General features: G+C 59.1%; 1 protein-coding gene across 19 annotated transcripts in view; it reads left to right on the top strand.

Moving 5' to 3' along the window:
• DTNB (dystrobrevin beta) overlaps positions 1-5086 on the top strand; it is a 214985-nt gene extending 209899 nt beyond the window's left edge. For all 19 annotated transcript variants that reach the window (XM_040597624.1, XM_040597623.1, XM_040597611.1 and 16 more), the window contains one exon: positions 654-5086. The gene's annotated coding sequence lies outside the window, so the exon portion shown is untranslated. The remainder of the gene's footprint in view (positions 1-653) is intronic.
• Positions 5087-17204: the final 12118 nt, after the last annotated feature.

The following is a 17204-nucleotide window of genomic DNA, read 5'->3' as shown; positions in this document are numbered from 1 at the left end:
ATTAAGAAAGACATGTCAGTGAAAGAAAAAAATCCCTTAAACCATGGTGGTTCTTCATTAAGTTCCTCGCATTCCTGTTTGTTGTGCCAGGACTTGTGATGGATCCTCCCGAGCCTTCACGGTGGTGATGTGGTCCAGCCAAGCGGAACCGGTGGCTCTGGCCACCCTTTGGCTCTGGCTGCCTACCGATGATGGGGGTGGGGCTGGGATGGGCAGCACTGTCAGGGGCTCTATGTTAACAGATCTTGGCTGTCCTGGGGGGAAAGTGCCCAGCACCAGCCTCACCTTGGCTGCAAGGTCAACTGTGTCAGCTTACAGACCTTCACTGGCAGGACCTGGGGACCTGCCCCAGCACCATGGTCCTGGTGTCATTGACTCAGGAGCTCATGTTCCCTCTATGTCCCAGGTCTTCTGGGGCCCAAGGTAAGGAGCTCTGGGCTCAGCATGGTCATGGTGGCTGCCACACGCTTGGTCTGCACTGAGCTTGCCAGGGTGGCCCAAGGAATGCACAGCCCCAACCCGAAGGTTCAGGAGGTCCCAGGAGAGAAGCTCTGTGACCATGCAGGAGCTGATCTCCAGAGCCATGAGGGGTCAGGCTGGAGCTCTGCTCTCTGCAGATGCTGACATCATGGTCTGTATTTCTGATGACGCAGGCATGGAGGGCTATGCTTACGATCGAGACGTCTCCCCATCCTTTGGAAGAGGCACGTTTCAGCCAATACATTCACCATCGTGCAACTGTGACCGATCTCAACCACCTGCTGACAAAAGCGGCTTTCTCCGAACCACCCAGAGGGCTTTCCCCATGGGCACTTGCCTCTTAGGTCATTGCATGTACTATTTTCCTCCATGTGTTTACTAACGATAATCAGACAATGCCCCATCAAACTCAGCAGTTTATGGGAGGTTATAAAAAAAAAAAAAAAGGAAAGCTAGTACTCCCTGCTCCTGCTAAGCGTACTGATCTTTTTTGATTTCTTCCCACATGGTGTCATGGAGTCATCATCACGTCACATGCTGGTTATTTCCTCCTGACTTCTGCCCCTCGGTATGCATGAAAAAAAATGGGTGTTAAGCCTCCTGGGGTCCCTTGCGTGTGACATGAAGGGGATTCTGCCTTCAAAAAACCTACCTTCTGAAAATACTGTGCTGTCTGTCAGTGTCTGGTTGCCATCACGTGATATCGCGTGTCGTCCTGGTGAATGGCAGGGCATGCCACGGGTGAAGGGATGCACAGCCAGAGCAGCAGCAGCAGTGATGGGCCACCAGCCACCTGCCTCCCAGTGTTCCTGGCTCTGCTTTCAGACTGTTAAAAAATCTCCCTTTACAAGCAGAGAATTCAGGGGCGACCATTGCTAGGCTTAGGTTAGCATCTCCGCGTTCATTTTCAAGAGTCACATTCAGTTTTGTTTAAAATTAGGAGAAATAACCAAGTTGTGTAGTCTGAGGCTGAGCTCACCACACTCTGATCCTTACTAGGCTTTTCTTCCATCGCTGCTTAGAAAACATTGTAATCAGTTCCAATCACTGGTGATTTTATTTTATTTTTTTTCCTTGCTGCTTAGGAATGATATTTTTAGTGGAAGGAGCTGAGTGCCCTAATGCATCTATAAATATTTATCACAGGTGATGAATGGAAAGGAGTGATAAACCCTGAAACCAGCCCTCAGCTTTTCTTCCTGTCTGAACCGATATGTGGCCTCGGTTCTCGGTGGAAAGTGCTTGTCGGGTACCTACAACCCTTGGGGAAAGAGAAAATAAACAACGTGGTGGCCACAGATTTAGTTGAATATAAATATTGTGAATGAGCTGTCAAGAAGGAAAGGAAAGTGATGATAACCTGGTGTAGCATGTTAGCTTTAGCCTGCCAAAGAGAGTGTGCTCGCAGGGACAGGGAAGGGTTCATGTGCATTTTCAGCTGAATTTGCTGAATTAGGACCTGCAGCGGCTTTGGCTAAAGCTACAGGCAGGTTCAAGCACCAAAAATAGGAAGGCTTTGCTGATGGCCACGCTCAGGGACCTGCCAGGGCAGTGAAGGCGGTTGGCAGCTGGAAGTGTTATGGCTGTGCAGGCATCAGGGTCTTCCTCCTGCTGACCAGAGGTGCAAGGGACCAGGGAGTTTGCATCACACTGGTGGGATCTCCCGGCACCTTGTGCGGGTAAAAGCCTGGGGGTTCCCAGCTAAGCCGCGCTGGGGCCAGTGGCTGAGCCATGGGCGTCCTCCAGGAACTGGACGCCTGCACCAGCAGCAGTGCCAGAGGCGGGGGACTGCACCGTGGGGCAGCCCCGGGGTGGTGATGGGAGAGCCCTCAGCAGCACGTGGGATGGTGAGGTGGAAGTCGTCACCTCTTCAAAGGTGCCAGGGTCCAAACTGTAGCACAGAAAGGGAAGGATAGGATGAATATATATCTCCTGTAGCCGTTGGGGAAGGACATTAAGCACGAAGCCAGGATCACAGGGGAGTGTCACCTTTGCTGCTTTTTTCCTGTTATTACTCACCCTGTGACTTTCCCTTCTCGCTTTTGCTACCATGATTGCCAGGAGGCAAAGCCTCCTGCCACAGCCACCACCTCCGCCGCGAGCATCTCTCTGAGCCTGCAGTCCAGCCACAGCTGGAGGAGGTGCAGGTGGCACTGCTGGGACCTGCCACCCCTGGCTGCCACCACTCCGGCTAGTCAGGCGCTGAGGGGAGACATTGGGAAGACACCCCCCAACAGGGGTCTTGCAGCCAGCCCTGCTGGGGACGCAGATGGGAGGCAGCCATCGCCTCGTGGGCTGACGCAAGCCGAGGTACAGCAGGGAGGGTGCTCGTGCCTCTCCTTCCCCACCAAGCACTGCTGGTTGAAGGAACGGTGAGAGTCAGGCAAGCTGGGGCGTCTGGGCTTTGTTTGGAAAACCTGGAGGGATCAATGGGTTTTGTACAGACGCAGCCGGGACATCATCCGTGTATGTTAAATGTGACCCTGCGTGCCATGGCTTTGCATTACCTCCCCGACAGTGCCATTTATTTCAGCCAGCAAAGTGTTTTAGCAGATGCTTTATATTATTGCAAGGCTGGGGCTGCAGGGTGGTGCTGGCTGATGCCGCACTGGCTGCTGCTGGGAGGATGGCGTTTGCCCAGCAAGCTGCCGCTGGAGTGGGAGGAACCTGTGTCCCCGCTGATCTGAAGGGTCCTGGAAAGGCCACGGTCATGGAGGCACAGCTCTGGTATCGGGCACCCTGCAGCCAGCAAGAGCAACCAGGCACTGGGGTGATGGAGAGCAAGGGCAGCTGCTGGCCCGGTCTATGCATCAGATCACCAAGACCTGATCTTAATTGCACTTGTCCTCGTCAGCCTGTGTCTGATAGCTTCCCTCTGCTATCGCTCAGAGGTGACAGGAACGATGCCACAGCATCCCCCCAGCCTTCCCCTGCAGCACACAGTGATGCTGAGGAGAGGGAGCTTGGCTTGGCGCTGCCCTGGGCTGTCATGATGTTACCCAAGGGTGTCATTCAGGGAGGTCACCGCTGGTCCCCAGACCCTGTCAGTGAAGCCCAGCTGGTGCAGGTAGTCCCAGTGCTGTGCGGTCTGCCCTCACCGTGCCACTGCCCCAGGCATCAGCCTGGCACGCAGTGTGGGATTGAGGCACGGACTGGCCCAGCAGAGCCCAGGAATCATGGGGACAAACATGAATGTTCCCAGCTGTGCCATGGCCATAAAGGGAGTTCTTGGGCCAGGCAGGACATTCGGGATCATTTTGCACCCCAGTAACACCAGGCAGCTCCACCGGTGATGTGCTGGGACATCATGCCCAGCACCTCATCTTGCTTGCAGTTAACTTTGAAACCTGTTTATGAACTATTGTTTGCCTTTGGAATAATTGCCTTAAACCCCCGAGAGGAACAGTTCAGGCCAGGCTTTAATAGATGTCCCCAGGCTGTGTTTTCCTCCAGTGTCACTACACCCCAGCCCCCCAGCTGCTCACCTGAGTCCTTGCTCAGCACTCAGGATGCAGCGTCCTGGAGGCTGCTGGGGAAATCTGCCCAGCCACACCAGAGAGCCCCCGGGGTCAGTGCCGGGCATGTGTGTGGGTATGCACATGTGTGCCTTTGTGCATGTGTGTGTGTGCATGCACCCCTGCGTGCGCCCACGTGCACTGCAGGCAGCGTGTCAGTGCTCTTGGGAGATGGGCTGGGTCTGAGTGTGCCTGCCAGTGCCCCCCTGCCCGGCTCTGCCACCCAGCATCTGCCCACAGCCTTGAGGCTGCTGGTAAAAAATAACTAACCACAAATATGGTTATTTTCTTTCAACTGTGGGAGTTTTATTTTATGCAGCTGGATGGTCATTTTTTGTCAGGACCCAGGAATGGGAGTCACCAGCTAAAAGTAGGGCCAGATCCAGAGCCTGGGGAGGATGGCAGGGCCCCTGGCAGAGACCGGCTGGGCACAGCGCTGGCAGAGCCAGGCAGGTGCAGGCAGCAGGCAGGGGCCACGGTGTTGGGCGTTGCTGCTGAATCCCACGGACAGTGCGTTGACACAGGCTGTAGGGAACACCTTTAAATGAAAAAGCAAAACGCTACCTACAAATATTTTCTCATGGGAAAGTTACCCAGACTGAGCCGTGTCCCTGCGTTAGCACGCCCAGCCGGTGCCCCAGTGCCAGGGGTTGGTGCCAGAAGAGGGAGACCACCAGTTTCCATGAGGTAGGGAATAGGGATGGGCACAGTGCAGTGTGTCCTGCACCCAGCTGGTCTGTCAGTGATGTGCGAAAGGAAGGCAGCAGCTTTGGCCACTCATGCCATGCCTCAGCATATGGGTGCTGAGGCTCCCCCAGCCCCAGCCATGCCCACACAATCCCCAGCAGCACAGCCCGGTGGCTGGGGGTCGGGGATTGCACCAAGCTTTGGTTCCGTTCCCTGTTCCTGGTGCCACATGAGTGCGGCTGCTGGTGAGTGCAGGAGTAAGCGGGAGCATCCCTGGGAGCAGTTGGCAAACCCGTGCTGGAGCCGACGCTGTAAGTGTTGGGAATGTCTCTAACAGAAACCTGTACACTGGAAGCCATGTTCTGTCATCTGCCAAATATTCAATAAATTCATCTCATCATTAAGGGGTGTCTTGTCCCTTCACCACAGAGGTGTTTGAGAAAAGGTTTGAAAAAGGTTGAGAAAAAAATAAAAAGGTTTTTAATAGGAAATGACTGTTCCAAAGGAGCACGCAGTATGAGAGCAGCTGCCGGCGCTTTGCCGTGGGTTCGTACAGAGCAGCGGAGTCAGGAGATTACCCGCATTTGTCATGGCTGCAGGTCACTGGGAGCAGACAGAGCTGCCTGTGTTCGAGCACCCAGCATCCACCACATCTGTGCCATCAGCACGGCACCAGAGCCCCATCCCAGCTGCCCCCATCCCACCAGACGTTCCCCCCCACTGCACCAGCGAGCACATCTGGTGGTGGCAGAAAGGGTGAGGGCCAGGCTTGGAGGGCAGTCAGGCATCAAGGCGGGAGCATCTGCACCAGAAACACACACACACACCCCACCCGATCCCTTCCCAGCACAGTATCAGAAACTGTACTGGGGGGGCTGGGGTTTGGGATAGCTGGTACCCAACCCCCCAGAAAAGGGCCCTGCAATGGTGGGGACATTCTCACCACTGCTCCCCCCAGATGTGGCGCTGGTGATGGAGGGATGCTCGTGCCCCATCCAGCCCTGGTGCACCTTCCATGGGGATGCCCGCTGCCTGACCCAGCAGCAACGCCTGGACCCTCCTGTGACCACTGCTGAGGGTTCCCCCAGCTCTCACCATCCCCAGGCAGAGCCGTGGCTGGCGGGGGCCAGGCTGGGCTCACGGAGAGGAAACCTTAGCCCCCGGAATCCACAGCTTGATGGGCACAGATGCAGCCCCTCCACTTCACAGCCCCGATTTGGCACGGCACTGCCCAGCTCCAGGCGCTCATTTGTTTTAGGGATTAGGTGCCTCGGTGGGAAAGATACAGAACCTACCCACAGCCAGGGGGGCTCCCGGCTGCCGCCAGGCCTGGGGCAGCTTCCTGCTCCTCTCAGTCCAGCGTGAGGTGAGAGCAGGACCAAGAATCACCCGGCCAAGTATGTGCCCGGGGGGAGCAGTGGGTGCTGCACCCCCCAACCTCTCAGCAGTGCCCAGGACGACCTGGGGACAGAGATGGCAATGTGATCTGCACACACCAGCCCACACAGGGACAGTGTGACTCGGTTGGGGAGGCCAGTAGGCGGCCATGGGGATCGTGTCCATCACCAGACCATGCTCGCAGCCCACCACCTCCTGTTCATGGGGACCAGCCCCACGGCCCCTCTAGGACCCCTGCCCCAGGACCCCATGCTACTGTGCTGAGCACTGCCTGCACCACAGCTGCCTGCAGGAATGGGGAGCCGAAGTCCAAGACATGGCATGGGGGCTGCATCAGCCCCTGCTCATTCACATGTGCACACACCTGCACAGAGCATGTGTGCTCACTCCCTCATGCACTGCCTGCATGCACGTGTGTGTGCACACTCCCATGTTGTACATGCACACTCCCCTGTGCACTGCCTACCTGCTCAGCTGCATACCCACACTGTGTGTGCGTGCACGCTCACCCATGCGCCATGTGCACGCTCACCTGTGCTTTCAGGCCTGTGCACACTCACACTCACGGCTTGCTCTCGTGTGTGCGTACTCCCATGCCCCACATGTAACTGTGAGCAGGGTCCCCATGGGGTCACATGTAAGCGTGCACACAGGGCACAGATGCATGTACCTGTGTACACACCCACATGCATGTGTGTGCACAGGCATCGACATGGACTGAAACAAATGTGTGCAGAAACACATGTACTCTTGCACACAGACAGAGCACTGTGCCTGGTGCTGGTTCCCCACGCCGCCTGTCCCCTCTGTGCCCCTGGCACCCCTGTCCTGCCCATCACCCTACTAGCCATCACTTGGGGACATTGAGCCACCACACTGGTCTTTCCCCAGGGCTTCTGGCAGCTGCCTCGATGCCCCGTGGGAGGACCCACTGTCAGCAGCACCCAGGTCCCAGTGATGACTGAGGGGACTTCCACATGCTACTTCCAGGTGCAGCCCTGACACACATCCTAAGGGTGAAGAGGGTCCCCCACTGGCCCTGCGCCCCTTCCCTGGGAGGGTGTGGGTGCCGTGTGTCACCTGGGTGCTGTACCAAGGGGGACGTGGGTCCTGTGTGTGCACACAGGACCTGTTTGCAGGCTGCAGCCAGAGTGCCCGTGCAGTGGCATCCATGTCCCTGTCCCCTGCCCCTCAGTTTATCCTGTAGCTGACAACATTTTCACACCTTGTTAGTGCCAGGTTTAGACCCAGCTACCCCCAGCCCCAGGAGGGGGATCAGCTCCTGCTCAGCATGGGGCAGATGAACTCAGCCCCACGGAGACCCCAGGGACCCCATGCACCCCATGGAGACCCCAAGGACCCATGTGCCCCACAGAGACCCCAGGGTCTCTGTGCACCCCAAAGAGACCTCAGGAGCCCTGTGTGCCCCAGGGACCTCATGAGCCCCACAACCGGGCTCAGACGTGGGTGCCCATTGCCAGGCTCCCCCAGCTCAACTCCCACCCCCCTGCCACCCTCCAGTGCTACAGCACAGCCCATAGGCCCCCACCCAGCAACAGCCCCATGTCCTGAACAGTGCTCATGGGCACCCAACACCTTGCAGCGTGCAAGGCCAGGACTGGGGTCCATGCACCCGTCCCCACCCCTGGGACCCCCCCTGGGCCTTTCTCAGGGGACAGGGGGCAGGTTGTGTGGTACTCTCCCTTCCCCTCCTGCCTGGGGCATGGGTTGAGCAGGGGGTCCCATGGGTGCCACTTCCTCAATCTAAAAGGGGGGGGGGGGGGTGGGGGGGTGGCCAAACACAGCTGTCCCCGCATCCGTGCAGCTCAGCCACTCACAGCCCCCTCCCCTGGGGCAGCCCCTGACATGAGCCCCTGGGATGTGGGGCCCAGCTGGGGGCAACCTGCTCTCCCCCCACACTGGGTGGGGGCCTCCGTGCCAGTGCCTGACCCCGGGGCCAGGGGTGCTCCTCGTTTCAACATTTAAGGAATAGAGTCTTCTGCCCCGCCACAAGCTACTGGTGTGGCCCTTCCCCTGCCCTTCTTCCCCAGCTCTCCTCTTCCTCCTCCCTGCCCCACACCCCCCCCAGCCTGCCCCCACCCATGATTTATGGGGGAGGAAGGGGAGCGCCGAGCACGATTATCAGTGGGCAATCACAGAGCAAACACCACACTGGGGTGGGACACAGAGGGTGCGGCTGTGGGTGCCGGGGCGCCCAGCATGGTTCCTGCCCCAGGCTCTGCGGGGAGCTGCCAGTCCCTCCCCAAGGTCCCAGTGCTTGGTTCACCCACACACCCTCGCACGCACCCAGGTGCAGCCAGCTACCTCATACACGCGTGCCCTGAGGACACTCACCCCCATGTGACATATGCTGTGTCCCCCTGGGGACACGTGCTCCCAGTGCCACCAGTGCTCCCACAGCCCCACACGGTCCCAGTAGCTCCTGCACCCCAGCTCCCCGCGCCCCATGCCTGCTGCCCTGCCCCAGCAGGGGCTGTGGCATGCCAGGGGGTGGCACAAGCCACTGTGGCACTTTGGGACAGAGCACAGCGGACATAGCCCCACTGCAGCTTCATGAGGTATCTCTGAGCCCCTTCCAGCATCCTGCTCCTGCAGGCACAATGCCAGGTTGGGGACATCCAGGTGAGGGGACAGAGCATGTGGGGTCCATCCTGGCCACCCCCTGCCACGCTTTGGGATGCCGTGGCCATCAGCCATTTCTGCAGGCTTGTGCAGAAATTCAGCGGCAATTACATAACAAGGAGCCATCGGTCCTGAAAACGAGGTCAGGCAGCGGTGGGGGAGGCGGGAGGAGCAGAAAGGACCAGCCGGCAGCTGCTCTCCCTTCCCAGGCCACAGCAGCTGTGGGAGCCACATGCCAGGAATGGCACCAGGACATGGCACAACATGTTGGCCCTGCTCAGCAACAGGAGTCCTGAGAGCATGGCAGTTCTTCGAGCCATGTCAGGATCACTCCTGCATCCCTTGGGGTCCCTTGAGTCATGTCAGCATCACACCTGCATCCCTTGGGGACCCTCTGGCCATGCTGACATCATGCCTGCATCCCTTGGGGTCCCTTGAGCCATGTTGACATCACGACTGCATCCCCTGGAAACCCTCTGGCCATGCTGACACATCACGCCTGCATCCCTTGGGGACCCCCTGGCCATGCAGGCATCATGCCTCCATCTCTTGGGGTTCCTTGAGCCAAGCCAGCATCACACCTGCATCCCTTGAGGTCCCTCTGGCCATGCTGGCATCACACCAGGTCCCTACAGCTGCCATGGAGCCAGAGCCATGGGGCGGACCCCATCCCCAGATCAGGGCTCTCAGGCTTTGCTTAGCCTGGGGGTGTTCGGACCCAGACAGAGGGACTCCAAAATGGAGCCGATCTCCCCCATCAAGGAGCTGGGGGACCTGTGGGGTGCAGGCAGCAACAGGAGCCACTGCAAGCGCAGTGATGGCCAGGCTAGCAGCATCACCAGGGAGCAGGAGGCAAACATGGGGCCCTACTGCAGCAGCTCTTCCTCTTTTTAGGGGGTGCCTTCTCACTGGTACCACTGCCCTCATTACTCCCACATCACCCACACACAGCCCACCAGAGTCTGTGGTGAACACTGCCAGGGCAGTGTGCCATGGTCCTCACACTCTGCATCCCCAGGGCTCGGCACAGGTGCCTGTGGGAACAGTGCCCCCCAACCCCAGCCAGGCCACGCACCAGCCCAGCACACCACACACCAGCCTGGCGTGCCCCACACCAGCCTGGCATGCCCCACACCAGCCCGGCATGCCCCACACCAGCCCGGCATGCCCCACACCAGCCCGGCATGCCCCACACCAGCCCGGCATGCTGCACTGTGCCCGACGCATGACGCAGGCTCCCCCCGCGCCAAGGCAGGACCAGCTGCTGCTCCCTCGGCGGCAGCGCTGACTAACCGGCTGACCGTGTGTCACCGGCTTAATTTGGTGCCCGCCCTCTTGGTGAGATTAATTAATCCAATCCCCACAGCCAAGCCCCCAGAGGGAGCTGCCTTCTAAATTGGCAACTGTCACTGGGATGCGGTTCCGTGATGAGGCCGAGCTGCCAAGGGCAGGTGACTGCAAGGCACAGGGGGACCCCGGGGACCCCCCATCTCTGCTGGGGGCTGTGGGATGGGCAGCCCGTGCCCTGCGCGGCAGCAGGAGCGTGGCTGCCGCAGAGGCTGAGTCCGGCAAGTGCTGCTTCCAGCCACAATAAGCCTGGCAGGCAGAGCAGCAGGCAGCAGGTCGGGGCACAGCTGGTCCTGGTGCTGCAGCAGCCACGGGATGGGAGATTTACAGCTGGTCAGAAACGCCTTGCTGCGAGCTGCTGCCCTGCTGCAGCCGCCCTGACCTCCCTGTCACACAGAGATTTAAACTGGGGATAATTGCACCTATTAGCCACAGTGAAGGTGCCAGAGAAGCTGGCGGGGCAGGAGAGCAGGCAGGTGGGCAAGCAGCACACTGTGCACCCTAGCATGGCCACGGCTGCCGGCTGAGCACCTGCGAAGAGAGGCAGTGGGGACCGTGCCGAGCACCACAGTATGCCATGGGAAATGGCAAGCCGGCTGGAAAAGCCAAATGCCAGCAGCCGGGTGGCTCCAAGGCACGTGGGCTTTTCTGGGCATGGCAAGGGGCCCAGCCTGGGCCAGCCACCCCAGCCGCAAGGCTCCCCAGGCATTTGAAGTTCTTTGGGATTTGCAAAAACTCCCTGAAGATGCAGAGCACAGTGGGGACAGGAGTTGCCAGCTCCCCCAGTGGCGAGGGCCACAGAGCAGGATGGCTGCATTGGAGCAAGACAGCAAGACCTGGCACAGGGAGATGGACGATCCATGGCCATCATCATCCTCCTCTGCTAAGCCCACCACCAGCCCCTCACTAAAGCAGAGGAGCTCACCAGCCACATCTCCCCTGGCAGTGGTGTTACCCAAGGATGCTCCTGCATCTCCACCAGGATTTCCCTTGTTCCCCATGTGCTTAAATCCCCTTTACCATCCCTGTCACTGCTGCCACAGACTTTCCTTGAGTTTCCAGCATGCCTGATGAGTTTTCAGGCCAGCTTTGCTCGTTTAACTCAGCCAGCACCAGCATCCAGCCTCCTCTCCCACCAGCAAACGCTGCTTCTCCTCTGTTGAGTACCACTGCTGGCTGCCCAGCCACTAAAACCACCTTCTTCCTCCCCAGCAAACCCACTGCTTTTCGGTGACCAAGCAGCCCCAGGTAAGGTGCCTGGGTTCAGTCTGCGCAGGTGGCCAAGAGCCAGCCGGTCCATCGGCGAGTGGGTGCTGCCTGTGCCCATTGTCCTATGCCAGCTCCAGCCATTTCCTCCTTCACGGTGCTCAGCAGCAGCTTCCCACCAGGCACGGCACTTGAGTGGTGATAGCGGGACGGGTGTGCCACAGCCCCACCAGCAGCCCTGCCACAAGAGGTGCCATGCTCAGGTGCTCGTCACCAAACCTTTCCCATCTCCAGGGGTGAGGCTCAGCAAATACCAAAACTGTGGTGGAGCCAGCTCGGTGATGCCCCACCAGAAAGGTGCATCGGCACATGGCACTGGCGCATGGTGCCTGGCCAACACAGTGGGCCTTGCTGCAGCTGAGTCAAGTGTGGGGAGGATGAAAAGCCCCTCCACAGCGTGTAACCCCCAGCATGGGGGGGAATGTGGGAGTGATACTGGGGGCAATAGGAACAACAGGAGGACAGTGCCAGGAGCAATGGGAGTCATGTGGGGGATAATGCTGGGACAAATAGGGATAGCACTGGGAGCAATGGGAATAAGACTGGGAACAATTGGGATGAGACTGGGAGCAACTGAGATACTGGAAAGAATGGGGATAGCACTGGGAGCAATGGGGATAAGACTGGGAGCAACTGGGGTCAGCACTGAGAGCACTGGTGATAACATAGGGGGCAACACCAGGAACACTGGGGACAACATAGTGGGGAGACTCGGGGTGTCACCAGCACAGGTCACATGGAAGCCCACCTCACATCCTTGCCCTGCCGCATGTCTGTTGCCAGTGAGTGGGAAGCGGAGGCAAAAGCCAGCAAACGCCCTTTGTACAGACTTTTCCCTCTCAATGGGGGTTGCAAAGCAGAAGGGGAAAAATCGAACCGTTCTGGTTTTGGAAAGAATAATGTTTTCCATCCCGAAAGCTGTCAGCAAGAGCAGACACAAGGGTAAAACCTCATGATGGGTGAGAGGAGAGGCGCAGGAAGCACCGTGATGAGAAGCATCCCAGCACCCCTGCCAGACAGCCGGACAGACAGCCAGGGCAGTGACCCACATCACCTGCAGCCCAGATGCCCGGCACCGGCACGTCCTCCAGCTCCCACCCAGATGCCTGCACCCACCACAGCAGGAATCACAGGGAAAACGTGGGTAACTGGCTGGAGGTGGGGACCTGCCCCTGCCTTCCTGCTGCCCCAGCCAGGAGCGTGGCTTGGCCATGTTTCTAGCAATAATTAACACCGGCATGAGTGGCACCGTGGCCTCTGCTCAGCCAGAAAGGCCGGGCTCAGCGCAAAGCCTGGCACTGCACCAGGGCTTTGCCTGCAGCCTGGGGCATCCTGGCTGGGCGTCTCGGCACCGCAGCACCTGGCTGCTGAGCTGCAGCCGCGGGCCACTCCAGTGGGACAGAGTGGTGCTGGATCCTCACCCCACCTGGGTGCTGCTATGAACTCGCCTGCAGCCATGTCCACCCGCAACCATACCCACCCACAGCCATACCTACCCACTGCCATACCCACCCGCTGCCATACCCACCCGGTCTGTACCCACCCGCTGCCATACCTACCTGCTGCCATACCCATCCCCCACCATATCCACCCGCTGCCATACCCACCCACAGGTGTACCCACATGCCCCCATATGCACGTATACATACCTCCAGCTACACCTCCACACATTTATCCCTACGTGAAGACATATCTATATATAGCTATACCTATGGGCAGCTACACCTACTTGCAGATATACCTATAGCAAGCTCTACTTACCTGCACATATACGTGCATGCAGCCTTACCTACATATAGCTATACCTATGGCAGACATCCCCACTTGCAGATGTGCCAACATCAAGCGCTGCTTATTGCAGCCGTATGTGGAGCCATACCTATGTGATGATACACCAGCACAAAGCCATACCTACAGTTATACCTACACGCGGGTGTACTTATGCAGAGCCACTCCACACCACTATCCCCGGTGTAATGCACCTACCTGCAGCTCTACCTGCCGTGTGGCTGCTGCGGTGGGGCTCTGTGGCTGAGCTGCCCGCACTGCATGCCACAGGCAATGTTGCCTGTTCAAGCAGTGCAGGCAGCGCATGCTGCACAGGAATGGTGCATGCCCGAACTGGTGCCCGGCTGGCTGCCAGCCAGTGCCATGGGCACAGTCACCTGCAGGGCTGCAGCACGAGGCATGGCGAGCCGCAGGTGTGCTAGAATGCCGGCATGGATGTGCCAGAGTGCGAGGGTGGGTATGCCAAGCAGCACTGCAATTAGGCTGGGGCTTCAGGATACGCAAAAAAATCCTGCAGCATGGCAGACTCCGCTAGAGCCAGGAGCAGGAGCGCACGTGCGGCAGCTGCAGCAATCCCAAGCAGGTTGCTAATGCCAGTGTTAGCAGAGCCCTGCCAGCCCCAGCACAGCCCATGCCACAGCCGTAGGGGGACGACCAGGGTCAGCCTGTCTGAGCTCAGCCGCAGGCATGCAGTTAGCACAGCCACCAGCAGTGCCAGCATCCCAATATAGCAGCTGGCACCGTGTGGCTGGGCAGAGCCGGCTCGCTCAACGCCAGGGCACGGTGGCTTGGGGCACCGGGATGCAGCCATGCTGGCTGCAGGGAACGAAGGCTCTGTGTCTCGACACAGCAGCACACTGAAGGGAGTGACAGCAGCTGCCGTCACTGCAGCACGTGCTGCTCCAGCAAGATCACCACGGGGTAGCAGGGCAGCCTGGGACACGATAAGCAACTGCAGAAATGGGTTTTGCTGGGGATGAGCTACAGCAGTGTTCATGATGAGTGTGCAGGGAGAGGTTTTTCACTTGCGTCCTGGGTTCGGGGGCAGCCGGGGCACTGGAGTTTAATCAACCAACGACAGCGTTCTGGTGCACCCCCAGAGCTGAGGCTCAGCCAGCCAGGCTCTCCACACTGGCAAGCTGGGGCTGCTTGTGCCAGGGTCCCACACACCAGGCTGCCACCAGACCCTGGCTATGCCGGCACGAGAGGGAGCTGGGGCAGAACCCTTAACCCACGTGCCTGGGCAATAACACACCGCTGATCGCTGCACCCAAGCCTTGTTCTGGAAGCACTGCAGGGCAATTCCCAGGGCAGTGCCAGGGCCTTGCCATTGTGGATGCGGCCATTGGCAGCTGGCATCACTGCCAACCCAGCGGGACCCTGCCCATGCCGTTTGGTGGGGTTGATTGGACACTGGCTCCAATGCACTTGCTGTTCTGCTGCTGCTGCTGCAGGGCAGGCACCATGCATGCTGCTTTCAGCTGCACGCTGCTTTCAGCTGCACGCGGGGAGGTACTGGCAGAAGCAGGCAGCCCATGCGCCTTTCCATGGGTCTGGGATGGTGGGCATCTGCTCCTTCCCAGCCTGGAACACGATCACGGGCTGGAGAGCTGCTGCAAGAGACCCATGGGAGCAGGAGCAAACAGCCTTTCCCTGCAGCAGCAAAGGAAATGGCCTATTAAGTCAGGGGAATGCAACATTAATTATTATTATTATTAATTAATGTCTTATTTTACAGTGCCCCCATGTGCACTAGGCGCCTTCCAGCACTGAAGGAGAGCCGGGGTCCCTGCCTGGAAGGGCTCCTCTCAGGGCTGCAGCCTGGCACGGTGCAGCACAGCAGCACGGCACGGCCAGAGGCAGGAGTGGGGCTGCAGAAGCGTGGCCGGGTGCTGCTGGGCCCCTCTGTGCCCACGCCAGGGGCTGTGCATACCAGTCTGGGACCCCAGCCACTTTTCCAGGTGGTGCCAGGACGATCCCTGGGGCAGGCCGCCCCCCCTCAAGATCACCCCACCCTCAGCACCCACAGGTGCCAGCTTTGGCGTGAGGCCACAGTCAAGCACAGGCTTTGGCAGAACAGCCTGTGCATGGTGTCAGGGGCAGAAACACAAGCATCCCCAGGTGCCCACTGCAGCTGGGGCTACCCAGCAATGTCCCTCCCAGGTCTCCCCTCCTCCAATGCAGCACTAGCCCATGGCTCTTCTGGGCTCTCCAATGCTCCTCATAGTCCAGCCCTAAGCCCCTAGACTCGTGCATTTCCCCAGCGGCACAGAGCAGAGCTCATCTCCCTCCACACCTGCTGCCAGCCGGTGGGTCAGCTTCAGCAGTGCCCAGCTCTCCAGTCCCTCCCCAGCACCCACAGCACCACCGGTGCTGCAGAAACCCATATCAGCCCCCAGGAAACCTCAGGTGTGTTTACAAATTGAGAGACTCAAAGGCATCCCAGTTGCTGAATCCTCTGATTCCTCATCTGCTTTCCGAGCCTTTGTGGCACGGCCATGCCCACTGTTGGGCTTCAAGCCTTTCAGGGAACTACTACACAAATGCTTTGTAGAGGAAGGTGCCCTAAGGATGCTCCAGTCCCTGCTCAGCCCTGGCATCCCTCTGGCAGCCTCTGGCCAAAAGAGGAAGCAGGGGTCTCCTTCCAGCTCCCTCAGCATGGGGCCAATATGGGGTGCCAAGGCATGGGACACAGGTGCCCAGTGAGCAGAAGGTCCCAGGGACATCTCGGCAGTGCCTGGTGGTGCCTTCTGAGGGTCAGGGCTTCCTGGCACCAGGGAATGGGGGGACACAGCTGGCACGAGCGTGGGGAGAAGGGATGGAGCATTGGATGGGGCCAGGTGGTGCCCCAGGCTGGGCAGAGGGATGTGGGTCTGGCCTGGGGGGATCACTGGCCTTGCTGCACCACCACAGGAGGGTGCAGCAAGGGTCCCTGCCATGGGGCACTGTGGGGTGGTCCCCAGAGCTTGAGCACTGCAGGACACACAGTGCAAACCATAGGGCAGGTCTCCATAACACTGCATGGCACAGCACAGCATTGCATGACGGGCTCCATGCTGCATGGTGCTGCGGCACCCAGCTGGCATGGCTCGGCACAGCAGTGCATGATTTGGCTCTGCACAGCTCCACTCGGTGCTGCATGGCACAGCTTGGCACTGCATGGCACAGCTCACCACTGCTCAGTGTGACTTGCTTTGGCATGGTGCTGCATAGCTTGGCATGGTTCCTAACTGTGGGCACAGCTCAGCACGGCATGCCTTGGCATGGCATGACTCAGCCTGACAGTGTGCAGTTTGGCACAGGTAGACACCATGCCACACGGTATGGCTCAGCACGGCTCAGATTGGCACTGCATGGCGCTACACTGCGGAATTTGGCTCTGCACAGCTCAACATGGCTTAGCCCTGCATGGCATGGCTCAACACTGCATGGCCCTGCTTGGCTTGGCACACCTGTACTGTGTGGCTTGACCCTGTATGACACTGCTTGGCACAGCACATGCCACTGCATGGCCCTGCATGGCCCAATATGGCATGAAGCCACTTGGCTTGGCAGCAGTCTTTCTAGCGTGTTATCACATGGCATGGCTCAACTTGGCACACATGGCTTGGCACTGCACAACCCAGCCAGCCTGCTCGGCCCATCTCAGTGCTGCACTGCATGGCACTGCTAGGCACTGCTTGGCATGGCACTGCTTGGCATGGCACAACCTGGTGATCCTCAGCTGGGCATGGCACTGCTTGGCTCAGCACTGCATGGGTTAGCACTGTTTGGCTTGGCATGGCATTGCTCAGCATGGGCTGGCACTGCTTGGCACTGCATGGCACTGTTTGTCCTGGCACGGCACTGCTTGGCACGGGCTGGCACTGGCTTGGCACTGCATTGCTCGGCATGGGCTGGCACTGCTTGCACTGCATGGCACTGATTGGCTTGGCATGGCACTGCTTGGCATGGGCTGGCACTGCTTTGCACTGCATGGCACTGCTTGGCATGTGTTGGCACTGCTTGGCATGGGCTGGCACTGCTTGGCACGGCATGGCACTGCTTGGATCTCCCTGGCACAGCTCAGTACGGTTCAGC

This window comes from Falco naumanni, chromosome 6 (genome assembly GCF_017639655.2).
Source record: "Falco naumanni isolate bFalNau1 chromosome 6, bFalNau1.pat, whole genome shotgun sequence".
In the NCBI taxonomy this organism is placed as follows: Eukaryota; Metazoa; Chordata; class Aves; order Falconiformes; family Falconidae; genus Falco; species Falco naumanni.
This window is presented reverse-complemented; position numbering and strand designations above follow the sequence as displayed.